Consider the following 13,256-nt stretch of genomic DNA (forward strand, 5'->3'; position numbering starts at 1 on the left):
GCATAGAGTATATATAACCCATCAATATCCATACTTTCCAAATTAGTTTTCATCCTCCAAAAAAAGAATATAATAGTATGCAAAGTAATACATTTTCTCTAATTTACACATTTCCTCCAAAAAGATAGTCCTTCAAGAATACATATAACTTCATATCCTCCAATATAAACATAGTTTCACTCATTTCAATATACTTAGGTTTTCAATCAATATTTCACAAAGTATGAGTTTCATCGAACTCTATAGCAATATAAATATATGTATATATCACAAAATTATAAGTTTTCCAATGCTCAAATCAATCCCAATTATAATGGGGTTTCAACACAAAACATTTTGGCACACCATAGATTATACACCTTTCAAAAATATAGTTTCAACCCATATCACAAGTTAACCCCAAAATAACCATATTTTACTATTTATCACATTTTGAAACTAGAACACATTTTTAAAATAATGTAAGTACACAACTCAAATAAGTAGCACATTTAATAGGGCAAAGTAATTTAAACGGACATAAGAACTTACCTCAAGCTAAGCTCTCAAAGCCAACACCCAATCTAGGCTCAACTTATAAGTTAGTCACTTCAACAGAACCTGTGGGTCAACAATCTAATATAATCACTAATCGCTAATAATAATATTATTATTATTATTAGTAACCATCACTAATCAACATCATAACCACCATCGAATAATTCCTTTATCATTCACTGCCATCATCAACAACAACCATTTAACCATGATTTATGATCATTAATTCATAAGCATCCTTATCATCCTTAAACATCATGATTATCAGTAATCATCTTGCTAATCACCATTAATCTAATAATTATCATATTATTATCATCTTCCATGATTTGATTAAGATGCTGCTTCTTCTATTTCACAGATCACCATCCACAGAAACATCATTATCATCTAATATCATTATGCCATTGTCATTTCATTTTTATTTAAATACCAACACTACCAACATGAAATCTTCATCATCAAGTTTTAAAAATCACCATAGACTTCATCTTTAACAACAACAGTTATATATTTATTCCATCATCAATGACACCCAACTAATAATTGATCCATCATTTAATTATCAATTAATCATTAGCCATTATCATAATTGTCATGCTTCAGAATCCATACTCATTAGATTATAATAGTCATTAGTCACCATAATCATACTCAATCGTCAACCATTAATTATAGTATCACCATGTCATGCCATCATTATCATCAAACAATAACAACCCCATCATCATCATATATAATTACCATCGTGCTCATCATTATTCAATAATCATCATTAACCAATTAATCCTTAATTAAGCATGCTAATCCCAATTATTAGGCTTTATAAACATTAGCATAGCAGAATCCATAATCACAATCATCTCTTAATCATATAACCACCATCATTTCATCTAATCATCACCATCTAATCTTCTAAGCATAATCTAATCATCATCTTCCTCATCTAATTATCAGTACGCCACAAACAACAACACTGCACATTTTTTTTAAAAACCCATTCACGCCAACATCATCAATATCTACTCAACATCTTCCAATAATCACCAGTAATCATTCATTAGTTACTATGCTTCATCAATATTTTAAGCTTCAAGCTACGGAATAACATCATCAACAACAAACATAAACAACATCAATACCTCACCTATGTAGCACCACCGCCACTGTTTTGCCTCGCCGGAAAACAGAGGTCGGAGCCAGAGATCACCGCCAGAGGAGGAAGCTTCGCTACACCAAACTGACCGCCACCGCCGTTCCCTTGTTGTTCTATTGCTCCGCCGATGAATGAGACACGAAGAGAGAGACGAGGGTAGGGCTAATCAGAAGTAAAGAAATCGAGGGAGGGGAGCAACGCTCATGTTTCACCGCCGGATTTCCAATTGGGGAAGATGAAAGAGTGCGGCTGCTGACTTCTTTTCAAGGAAGAGGATAACAAGGCTATAATAATATATTGAGTAAAAGACATTTTTAGTCCTAAATTTATAGTGGCTTGGACAATTTTAGTCCATAATAAAAAAAATTGCCATTTTATGGACAGAGTTATTGTGGCAAGGACATTTTTGGTCCTTCGTCTATATTTCTGTTAGATAACCGTCAGAGAGAGGGGTAATTACGTCAATTTAGGCTATCTCCTTCTATTTATTATATCTATGTGTGTTTTATTTTCTTTTCGGTCATAATTCGAAGGAGTCGGAGAGTCCAAGTTGCAGTTGTACGAAGAAATTGCCGGAGAATCGAAGCCGCCAAACAGGTTACTAATCAAATAGATAGAAGGAGAATCGAAGCCGCCAAACACACATAGATATAATAGATAAAAGGAGATAGCCTAAATTGACGTAATTGTCCCTCTCTCATACGGTTATCTAACAGAAATATAGACGGAGGACTAAAAATGTCCTCGCCACAATAACTCTGTCCATAAAATGGCAAATTTTTTTATAAAGGACTAAAATTGTCCAAGCCACTATAAGTCTAGGACCAAAAATGTCTTTTACTCTAATATATTTGTATATGTACACTAGGGTTTCTTATTTTAAGATTTAGGATTGGACCATAATTAAATGTTGGGTCAAACATTGGGCCTAGACATTTTGGGTCCAAGAAATATTTATTAGGCTTAAGGATCTCAAATGATTTGGGCTTAGGAACAATAGACATGAAATGATATTTGCAAGCTCATCTCAGATAGATTTTGGGATAACAAAATCATGGGCTATAAATTAACTTATTTCAATTCTAAAATAAAATAATTTATTTTGAGAGTATTCGAGCTAAAATATTTAAGATCGCAAAATAGATTTTGTTCCTAAGAACATTTTATTAAAATAGAACGGTTATAAATTACGGGGTATCACAACAAGCAAGATAGCAAACAACACACATCTCACCGCGCAACCTAGAGTCCTAAGCCTAACACTTAGCTTCTTAAGGTCGCTTAGAGGTCTCAAAACACACTTAACCACTTAGAAAGTCTACACTTAACTCTTCCTAGGCTCAAAACCTAGGCTCTGATACCAACTGTAACACCCCCCAAAAACAAGGCCCAATTGAAGCCCTAACACAAGCAGATTAACAACAAAACTAGCACAGCGGAAGATAAACGGAAACTGGATAAAAGAAATCCAAAAAGGGGTGTTATGCCACGTATACCACACTAGGTAACGCTAAGGCAACAATTTGCAAGTGTATAATACTATCCCAATACATCAATCTAAACAGTCTAAAAACATTGGCGCACAGGCCACAAAAACGCAAAGGTGCTAAGCTACCAGGCTCTAGACATCGCTCTCGTCTAAACACCACCTGAAAGAACACAAAGATAAACATTGGGACGACGCCCGGTCAGCGAATAATGCTGCTAACCCACCAATACCGTTAAGTATCATAAATAGGTAGATATAAGGTATAAAAACCATTTTCGAAACGGAATACATATATATAAGTCAAAAGCCAAGATCAAAAGACAACACAAGACTCACCACTCACAAGGATAACACCGGGAACACATCCTAACCACAAAGGTTAACCACACACAAGGATAAAGACTCACCCAACGGCAACACATGCCAAAACACCACAAGCCTCCGTGACTACACACGTCACGAGAGAAGATCACACAACACCGGCTTTAAAAGCCCTCGCAACATAACCCATCACGAGTTTGGTATGCCTTCCTTATGCCCTGTTCCAACCTTATGGCTACCCCCAACCTTGTACCTTCAAGCCAACCATTACCTCCAAGATCCCCTGTATAGCCAAGTCCAACCTTGTTCCGCCGGGACCGTCATCCCACACCTATAACCACCAACGAACCACCACCAATCACGGCAACACATGCCCGGATAACACAATGTTATCCCCCAATCACGTGAACCCATCACTCAGGCCATAACTCCATAATCACGTCACGGCCACCACGAGGACCGCTGCAATACCTTGGTGACTAGTGTCCCATACCACAAATCGTGCAATCCAGGTAGATCCACACACGCACCACCACTCACACGAGAGTCAAACAACGGATTACAACGAAGGTATGAAAAATACTCAATCAAGGAACGGGTCACAACCCAACGACAACAATGATGGATAACACAAGTTATCATCAACCAAACAGAAGGTACAAACAACACACACGCTAGCATTAAGACAACAAACTAGCATGCTTATCAACGGGGAAACTCAAGATAGTTCCGACGAACCCACAAGACACCTCTTGGTTCAACGAAACACAATGTTGAACACTTAGCACGATTCAAGACACCAAAGTCCTACATGGATACCTACCATATAGTTCTAGACCTACGAAACATCAAGAAGACGCTCAAATAGTTCCACAAAAGAACATCGGGAAGCCAAAAGATCAAACACCAAGACAACCAAATCACGGGGAACAAATCCCAACACCACCACAACCATGTACCCGCGGGTGGACCCACGGGTAGTGCCCCACCCGTAGTCTCGCCCGCGGGAACAATATCCCACGAGGCTGTGTACCCGCGGGTAGGCCGGCGGGTGGTGCCCCGCCCGCAGGAACATACCTGTTCCACAACAAATCCCTTCGGGGATTTTCTTCTCCAAACACACATTCAAGTCCAAAACATGCCAAATCTCACCAAACACAACAAAATGACTTGAACCAAGGAAAATGCCAAGCAATGGCACAAATTAAAGGAACCCTAAACACAAGCTCTAGATATGCAATATCACAAGATAAATGCATAAACCCTCAAATTTCATAGCAAAACACAAGTAGAATCCAAGAAATCACATATAGGTAAGCAAAATAGGTTTTGTAGAGCATGGGTTACCTCTTGAAGACCAAAAGCCTTCACTAACACCACAACAAGCTCTCCACTAGGCTCACTTCTCAAACCCAACTTCAAAATCAAACCAAAAGATCATAAAGATCCCACCTTTAAGAAAAAGACAACTAAGATGGAACCAAAAAGACTAGACAAGCTTAGATCTTACCCTTCTAGATGCCCACATAGGTGAAAGGTTGAATCTTGGAAGCAAAACTTGGAATCTTGACAAGGGTCTCAACTTGGCTTAGAGAATAAGCTACACTTCTTTTCTAGAGAGAATGTAGAGATATTTTCTAGGAATTGTAAGGAATGAAATGAAGAAGTCTTCTAGGTTAGGATACAATACTAACTCTTGGTGAAAAGACAAGGCTACCCTTACTAACCCTTAGAAAGTGTAAGGAACAAGGGAACTCCTCTCTAAGCACAAGGTACAACACAACTTAAAGATTGACTAGTCAAATACTAGTCCTTGAGTATTAAAAATCAGGATTTTAGGAATCAATTCCTCAAAAGAATTAGAATTAATTACTCAATTAATTCATGGATTGGAGTGTGGATTTTTGGGGTGTCACAGCTGCGGTCCACATGGGCCTCGTGTGCATGACCCACCGACCTGGACGCGTCAAGGGTGTGTAGGGCCAATAAGCCCGAGGAAGGCTGTAATCCACCAAATGAGCAATCAAGCGGTGTGTAGGGATGCAGCTGGCTGCGATCCACCAAGTGATGGGCCAGCGGTATGTAGGGTCGTAGTCTCCGAGGATCATCGCCCACCGACTGAGTCCCTCAGCGGTGTGTAGGGCTTGATCCGCTACGATCCACCGACTGTGCCCGTCAACGGTGTGTAGGGTCGTAAGTCCCCCCTTGTAAAGGGGATCACAGTCCACCGACTGAGCGCGTCAGCGGTGTGTAGGATTGTGGTCCGACGCTAAGTTCGTCAGCGGTCCTTAGGGTTGGTTGCGATCAACTTCCTTCATGCTGCGGTATTAGGTAGGGTGCTGCGGGGCCGTGTTAGTGCTATATGCACTAACCCTCATGTTCGGGGCATGCGATTGTTCCCGTGGCGCCACCAGAGTATGCTTATGTGATACGAATGATGATGATGTAATTGATTTGAAAGTGACCTATGACCTTAGATGCATATTCTTTATGATGTTTTCTCTACTTAACTGTTTATCATTGATTAATGTGTTTGTCCCTATTTGCTGAGTCTATTCATGGTTTTTAAAGCTAGAGTCTCCTAAGTATATAACTTCCTGCTTCAAAATGATTTTCCTATATATATATATATATATATATATATATATATATACCTATATTGTATTTCAACGCGTTGGAGTGGGTTACCAGCATCATTCGCTGAATAGATATATTTGGCTTTCAGGCACAGATGAGTAGACCCCGGAGCGCGCTAGAGATCCGAAGCGTAGATTAGTTAGTTTCCCTTTCGGCCTGCATGCCATGATTATGTATTGACATTGCATTAAGGATTTTAGTTAGTTAGCCTGTGCATCTAGGTTCTCCAGCTCAGATGTGGCATAGCACCCCAAACTCTTATGTTTAATTTTGTGATTTAATGAGGATTTACCTTTATTATATAAGTTTTAAAAGTTCAAAGATTTCGGGGTGTTACAATTATAGCATGGAAAATTGGTTTTGTTGAGACATGGGTTACCTCTTAGCCTTAATTTAGAATCTTTGGCTACTAAGGTCCTTTCTCTAAGATCTCCACTTCTTGATTTCTCCTACGTTTGGTGATAGGGGAATTCTTGGGAATTCTTGTGTGGTGGAATCTGTTCTGGTGTGACTTCTAGGGGACTCCTATGTCCTTATATATATATCTAAGAGTCCTAATTAGGGTCTGAATGGTAGGAATTTACTTATTCTATTCCTTATAGGACTAAGGGTTTGGTTTAGGGATAAGGGTTCATGGTCTATGGTGGACCCTTCCTAATTAATTAAGGGAATTCAATTCTCTTTTAGGGGTAAGTAATTAAATAATTAGTTTGGGTTAGAGGCCGTAACACGGGGTGTTACAAGGTGCCTCCTATGTCATTATATATATCTAAGAGTCCTAACTATGGTTTGAATGGTAGGGATTTACTTATTCTATTCCTTATAGGACTAAGGGTCTGGTTTAGCGATAAGGGTCCATGGTGGACCCTTCTTAATTAATTAAGGGAATTCAATTCTCTTTTAAGGGTAAGTTATTAAATAATTAGTTTGGGTTAGAGGCCGTAACACGGGGTGTTACACGCTCCCCCCCTTACAAGAGGCTTCGTCCCCAAAGCCTGTGCGTGGATCCATTCTTTCACCCCTGGACGTCACGTATTTGGCCTCCTAAATTTAGGAAATGTGGCTCCACGTGTCGTTTGCTAGCTTAGTGAGGTGGTGTTTGGAAAGTTTGGGTCTACCTTGGTTTCCTGCTCCCGAGCTAGACGCCCCGCGCATGCCCAACATGGCCTCGATTGCCGCCACTCTCCGATCTAATGAGTGTGTTGTGAGGATTATGGATGAGAACCCTTCATCCACGATTCAGTTCTGCCGGGTGAGTTGCGCAAGGATGCGCTCATTGACGGATCTTTCATCTTGGCCTTCCAGGTTCCCTCTTTCTTGTGCGGGTGCAGGTGGGTTAGGCTCACTGTCTTCTTCCTATTCCTCTTGTTCCCCACATTCTTGCACTGCCTAACTCAGTTTCTTGTTGGAGATTTCCAACTGGTCCACCAATTCTCGCCGTTCTTCCGTGGGCTTCAGGCAAACCTCCTCGAGGGTGTTGTATTGTCCCTCTCCGACATGGTAGATGTCATTGTGGCGGAGGTTCTGGCATTGAAAACCATCCCACTCATGGGTTTGGCTTCCGTGTGGCTTAGGTCCACTCCCTTTCTTTCCATGATCCAACTTAGGATCATCCCGTGGGGTAAGCTGAGCCGGTTGCTAGACTTGCATAATTCCATGTGTTTCAACATAAGGGCGGACAGATTGAAATTGACCTTATGCTTAAGGAAATAGGCAAAGGTGCACTCTAAGCTCTGCACGTCCTTTCTCTTGTTGTTCGTGGGCAACAAGTTATCAGTTACAATCATGACTAGCAACTTTTGTTCGGCGATTATCCATTTCCTGTTTCGCCGGGTGGCCGAAGTGAAACCATCTTCCTTTCCTAGTGGGTACCCGAGGTAATCCTTGTACCCTGTGCCTTGGGTATCGATCCATGCTTTTCGGTTATAGTCTGAAACACCCGTGGTGGTCAGTTTCAGGAGTTTGGCCAAGCAGCCCTCGGAGAGCACTATTTCTTTGCCCTGGACCTTGGAGGTGACTTCCAACTTGTCCCCCCGTTTGGTGGCTATCAAGTGGCAATAGAATTCTTTCACCAACTCGGGGTACGTATCTCCTTTAATCGTGAGATAGGTATCCAAAAACCCTTGGAAATTAAGCATATCGACCAACTCTGGAGAGAATTGGTCGGGTTCGAGGACTTTACCTCCGATCACTGTGTAGTCGATGTTGTTCCATTTCGGGGTTCGAGTACCAACGGGCTTTTTCGACATTGTGAGATTGTTTTTCCAAGAAGCGGTGGTAGTGCGGCTTGGCGTTTTCCGGCGAAGCTCCGGTGAGACTCCACCGACGAGGGCGGCGGCGTGGCTCGACTTTGGTGGCGATCCGAGGTCGGCGGTGAGGGCACGTCGGGTCTTGGCGGAGCTGGAGGCTATGTGTGGCAGTGGGGGGTTGGCCGGGCGAGTGACGGGGGTGACGCCGGTCGTGGTGGCGTGTGGTCTGGTCGCGGTGGGGTCGTCGCCTGGCGTGATGGCGGCGACGGGTCTTCGGCGTGAGCTGGGCAGTCGGCTGTTGGGCGGTCGACGGTAGTGAGGCGGTAGGCCGTGGGGGTGTGCGATGGGGTAATGCCGGCGGCGTGGAGGGGAAAGAGAGTGAGAGATAGAGGAAGTGTGTGGGAGGAAGAAGAAGAAGGGTTTTTGATTTGGGGATTTTGTGGGTTTTAGGGATATGGAGAGGTTTAAGAAGGGAGTGTTCCCTTAAGGTTTTAAGAAATATATATAGCCTAGTGGTTATGGTTTTACTCTTGTAAGTGAGAGGTCCAAGGTTCCATTCCCAATGGTAGTATTAATCCCAATCCTTTTCTTGACCGGATTCCCTTATCGGATTTTTTTTTGCCTCCACCGTGCGACTTGTTGATCTATGGGGGATATTAGTCCTCCTTCTTATGCTAATTTAATTGACTTTGTCTTTTATTTATAAAAATTTCTGAATAACTAAACTAAATAAACGATTTCGCTAAGAGGGTGGTTTACAGAGGATCACAGATCAACCTAAGCAGAATTCTTCCCCCTGATTTTCTTCTGATTGGTTAGCGGGATCCTCGTCTCCTAGTGCCACGTTTTCCGTGTCGAAGTTGCCCTTGTTTTCAAGGTCAGCCTAAGTGCGGCTCATGATGTGACACCCCGAAATCCATATTCAATTAAGGGATTAATTGAGTAATTAATCCTATTTCAATTGGTGATTTAATTCCTAAAAATCCTGAAAATTCAATAGTTGGGGACTAGTAATTGACTAGTCAACCCCAAAGTCAAGGTTGTACCTTAAGCCTTATAAGGAGTTCCCTTGTTCCCTTGCATTTCCTTATGTTAGTAAGGGTATTCTTGACTTTTCACTTGGTGTAAGTATTGTAAGCAAACCTAGTTGACCACCCTCATTTCTCTCCTTACACTTTCTAAATTCTAGCTCCACATTCTCTCTAAAAAGGTAGATAGCTTTTCTTCCAAGCCAAGTTGAAGCCTTGCCAAAACTTCAAGAGTTGCCTCCAATATTCAACCTTTCATACATTTGGGCATCTAGGAGGGTAAGATCTAAGTTCATCTTGTGTTTTTAGTATTTTCTAAGGTGTCTTTTCTTAAAGATAGGATCTTTATGATCTTTTGGTGTGTTCTTGAAGTGGGTTTGGAAGGTGAGCTTTGTTAGGAGCTTGTTGAGGTGTAAAGTGAAGGTCTTTAGTCTTCAAGAGGTAACCCATGCTCTACAAAATCTATTTTGCTTACCTATATGTGATTTCTTGGATTCTACTTGTGATTTTGCTATGAAATGTGAGTGTTTATGCATTGTCTTGTGAAAATGCATATCTAGAGCTTGTGTTTAGGGTTCATTTGTGCCATTGTTTGGCTATTCCTATGATTCAAGTCATTTTGTTGTATTTGGTGAGATTTGGCCTGTTTTGGACGTGAATTTGAGCTTAGAGTTGAAAATCCCCGAAGGGATTATTTTGGGCACAGGTGTGTACCCGCGGGCGGAACAGCGGGTAGGGGACCAACCCGCCGCCCACCCGCGGGGTACATAATTTGGAGGGCCTGTACCCGCGGGCGGAACCACGTGTAGGGGCCTACCCATGGGCCTACCCGCGGGGTACAATGTGGTGTTGTTAGGGGATTTGTTCCCCGTGATTTGTTTGACTCGGTATTTGGTCTTTTGACTTCCCAATGTTCTTTTGTAGAACTATTTGAGCAACTTCTTGATGTTTCGTATGTCTAGAACTATATGGTAGGATTCCATGTAGGTTTTTGGCGTCTTGAATCGTGCTAAGTGTTCAACATTGTGTTTCGTTGAACTATGATGAGTCTTGTATGTTCTTCGAAACTACGTTTGGTTTACCCGTTTGATAAGCATGCTAGTTTGGTGTTTAAATGCTAGCGTGTGTGTTGTTTGTACCTTCCGATTGGTTGATGATAACTTGTGTTATTCATCGTTGTTGTTAGACTGTGATCCATTCCTTGATTGAGTATGGTTTCATACCTTTGTTGTGATCCATTGATTGATTCCTATTGAGATGTTATGTGTGTGTGGCTTTACCTGGATTGCACGATTAGTGGAATGGGACACTAGTCACAAAGGTAGTGTGGTGGTCCTCGTGGTGGCCACGACGTGATTATGGAGTTGTGACATTTGTGTAAGTTTCACGTATTTCTTGGGAGGCATGTGTTGCCTTGTGTGTGATCGGTATCCTCGTGTACTATGATATCGGTGGTTCTGTTGGGGATCTGTTGGAGAGGGGACGATGGTCCTCGGAGGGAAAAGGTTGGACTTGGTGTACAAGGGTCCTGGAGGTAAAGGTTGGAACTAGACAAAAGGTTGGGGGTAGCCATAAGGTTGGAACCGGGCATAAGGAAGACATATCAACTCGTGATGGGTGATGTCATGAGGGCTTGTGTAGCCATTGTTTTGAGTTCTCTTCTTGTGACGTGTGTAGTCACAAAGCCATGTGTTGCCTAGGCATGTGTTGCCATTGGTCTTGTCTTTATCCTTTTGAGTGGTTGTTATCCTTTGTGGTCTTGGGATGTCTTCCCGTGTTCTTGTTGAGAGTGTTAAGTCTTGTGTTGACAATTACTCTTGGTTTTGTAGTTATATACATATGTATTCCATTTCAAAAATGGCTTTACAACTTATATCTTACCTACATATGTTATTTCACATGTATTGGTGGGTTACCAGCATTATTCGCTGACCGGGCGTCGTCCCATGTTTTATTGTGTTCTTTCAGGTGATGTTTAGACGAGTGCGCGGTCTAGTACCAGCTAGTATAGCTCCTCCTTTATGTTTTGTGGCCTGTGAGCCAGCTTAGACTTAGTATGATGAGATATTGGTTTTAGATTTGAACAATGCAGATGTTTGCCTATGCGTTCACCCCTTTGGTGAGCGTGGCATAGCACCCGGTATTCCAATTTATTTATATATCTTTCTTTTAGTGTTCCGGTCTGTTTGTTGTTTTTGGTTTAGATATCTACATTTTTAAAGCTTTAAATAACATGGTTTTTAGGGGGTGTTACAGTTGGTATCAGAGCCTAGGTTTGAACCTAGGAGGGTAAAGTCTAGACTTTCTAAGTGGCTAAGTGTGGTTTGAGACCTTTAAGCGACCTTAAGAATCTAAGTGTTAGGCTTAGGACTCTAGGTTGCGCGGTGAGCTGAGTGTTGCTTTCTGTTATTTTGCTTGTTTGCTATCTTTTGGTAATCGTGTTGTTGTTGTAGAAGTTTGCGATGTCTCCTCGTCCCCGAGCGCGCACCCCGGAGACCCCAACGAACGAGCAACTCGCTCAGAATCTCCACCAGTTGAAGCAGACGATGCAGACGCTTAGTGAGGCCTTGCTGAACAACAACCACCCTGTGCCACCTCCTTAACCTGCTGGGCACCGGGATATAGGTCGCTTGGTGTCAGGTCACAGGCCGCCGACCTTCGCGGGTGAGGAAGACCCGGTCGTTTTGGAAGAATTGATGAGGGTGTTCGATAAGATCTTCGCAGTTGTGGGTTGTCCCGAAGAGGGAAGGGTAGAACAGGCAACGTTCTACTTTTGCCATGAGGCTGATCTGTGGTGGATTCATGAGGGTCCGGCCTACCTTGAAGAACCTGAGTTCGGCTGGTCCGCGCTTAAGGATAGGATGCGCGAGAGGTTTTACCCGGCACATGTGCGAGCCGCCATGTATGAAGAGTTTCTCCATCTGCAACACGGATCTCTATCTGTGGTCGAATACCACAAGAAGTTCTTGGAGTTGGCGCGTTTTGCTCGGATGCTCGTGCCTACGGAGCTCGCAAAGATCGAGAAATTTGTGGCCGGTTTGAATTATGAGGCGCGAAAAGCTTTGACTGTGAGCAAGTCGAGTTCTCTTAAGGATGCTTATATGAGTGCCGCCGATCTGTACCGTGTTCAGCAACTTCAGAGAGGATGTTACGAGCTAGCAAGGAAGAGGACCGAGAGCGGAGGTTCTTCCACCTTCAAGAACCCACGACCGAGTTTTCAAGCCAAGAACGTGTCATCCTCAACTCAAGGACCCAATCGGATGGAGCAAGGGAATCAAGCTAAGACATCTCCTTGTCATAGATGTGGGAAGGTGCATGCTGGTCAGAATTGCAGCGGCTTCGCGTTGCAATGTTTTCATTGTGGTGATAGAGGTCACAAGGTTGCGGAGTGTCCCCAGTAAGCCAATCAGAGGATGTTGCCGTCACCCCCGGGAGCCGGAGAGGTAGTTCGGGCAGTGGAGCAGCTGGAGCTAGGCCACCTGGGAGGGTCTTCGTGATGGGGCGTTCGCAGGCAGAGTCCGAGGGTTTGGTGGAGGAGGAGCTAAAAGGTAATCCTTTCCTAATCTCACTCTTGTCCATTGTTCGCACCTTGTTCTTTGTTGCCTTGAGTGTTATCTTGTGTTTCGTCGTTGTCTATTTGAGTTACTTGACAGTCCTTGGCATGCTTTTCTTTGGTAATGATTCTTTTGGAGTTAAGTGTAAGCTCTTCTTGTTAAGTGACTCTCTTAGTTTTATGAGTAAGTTTCGTTGGGGAGTTGGTTATTCATCTCCGGAATGAATCGTGTTTGGGTTAACTCTACAATCCTTGCACTTAGTTATTCTTGCAACCCTTCTTTTGA

The 13,256-nt window shown here is 42.7% G+C and overlaps 1 long non-coding RNA gene across 1 annotated transcript; it reads right to left on the bottom strand.

Annotated features, from left to right (window-relative positions):
• Window positions 1-395: 395 nt before the first annotated feature.
• LOC109156652 lies at window positions 396-1,962 on the bottom strand. The gene is made up of 2 exons (XR_002050084.1): window positions 1,685-1,962; window positions 396-600 (listed from the first exon to the last, which is right to left on the bottom strand). It is a non-coding gene; the product is annotated as an uncharacterized LOC109156652 (long non-coding RNA).
• Between the last annotated feature and the right edge of the window lie 11,294 nt (window positions 1,963-13,256).

This window comes from Ipomoea nil, unplaced genomic scaffold (assembly GCF_001879475.1).
Source record: "Ipomoea nil cultivar Tokyo-kokei standard unplaced genomic scaffold, Asagao_1.1 scaffold2749, whole genome shotgun sequence".
In the NCBI taxonomy this organism is placed as follows: domain Eukaryota; kingdom Viridiplantae; phylum Streptophyta; class Magnoliopsida; order Solanales; family Convolvulaceae; genus Ipomoea; species Ipomoea nil.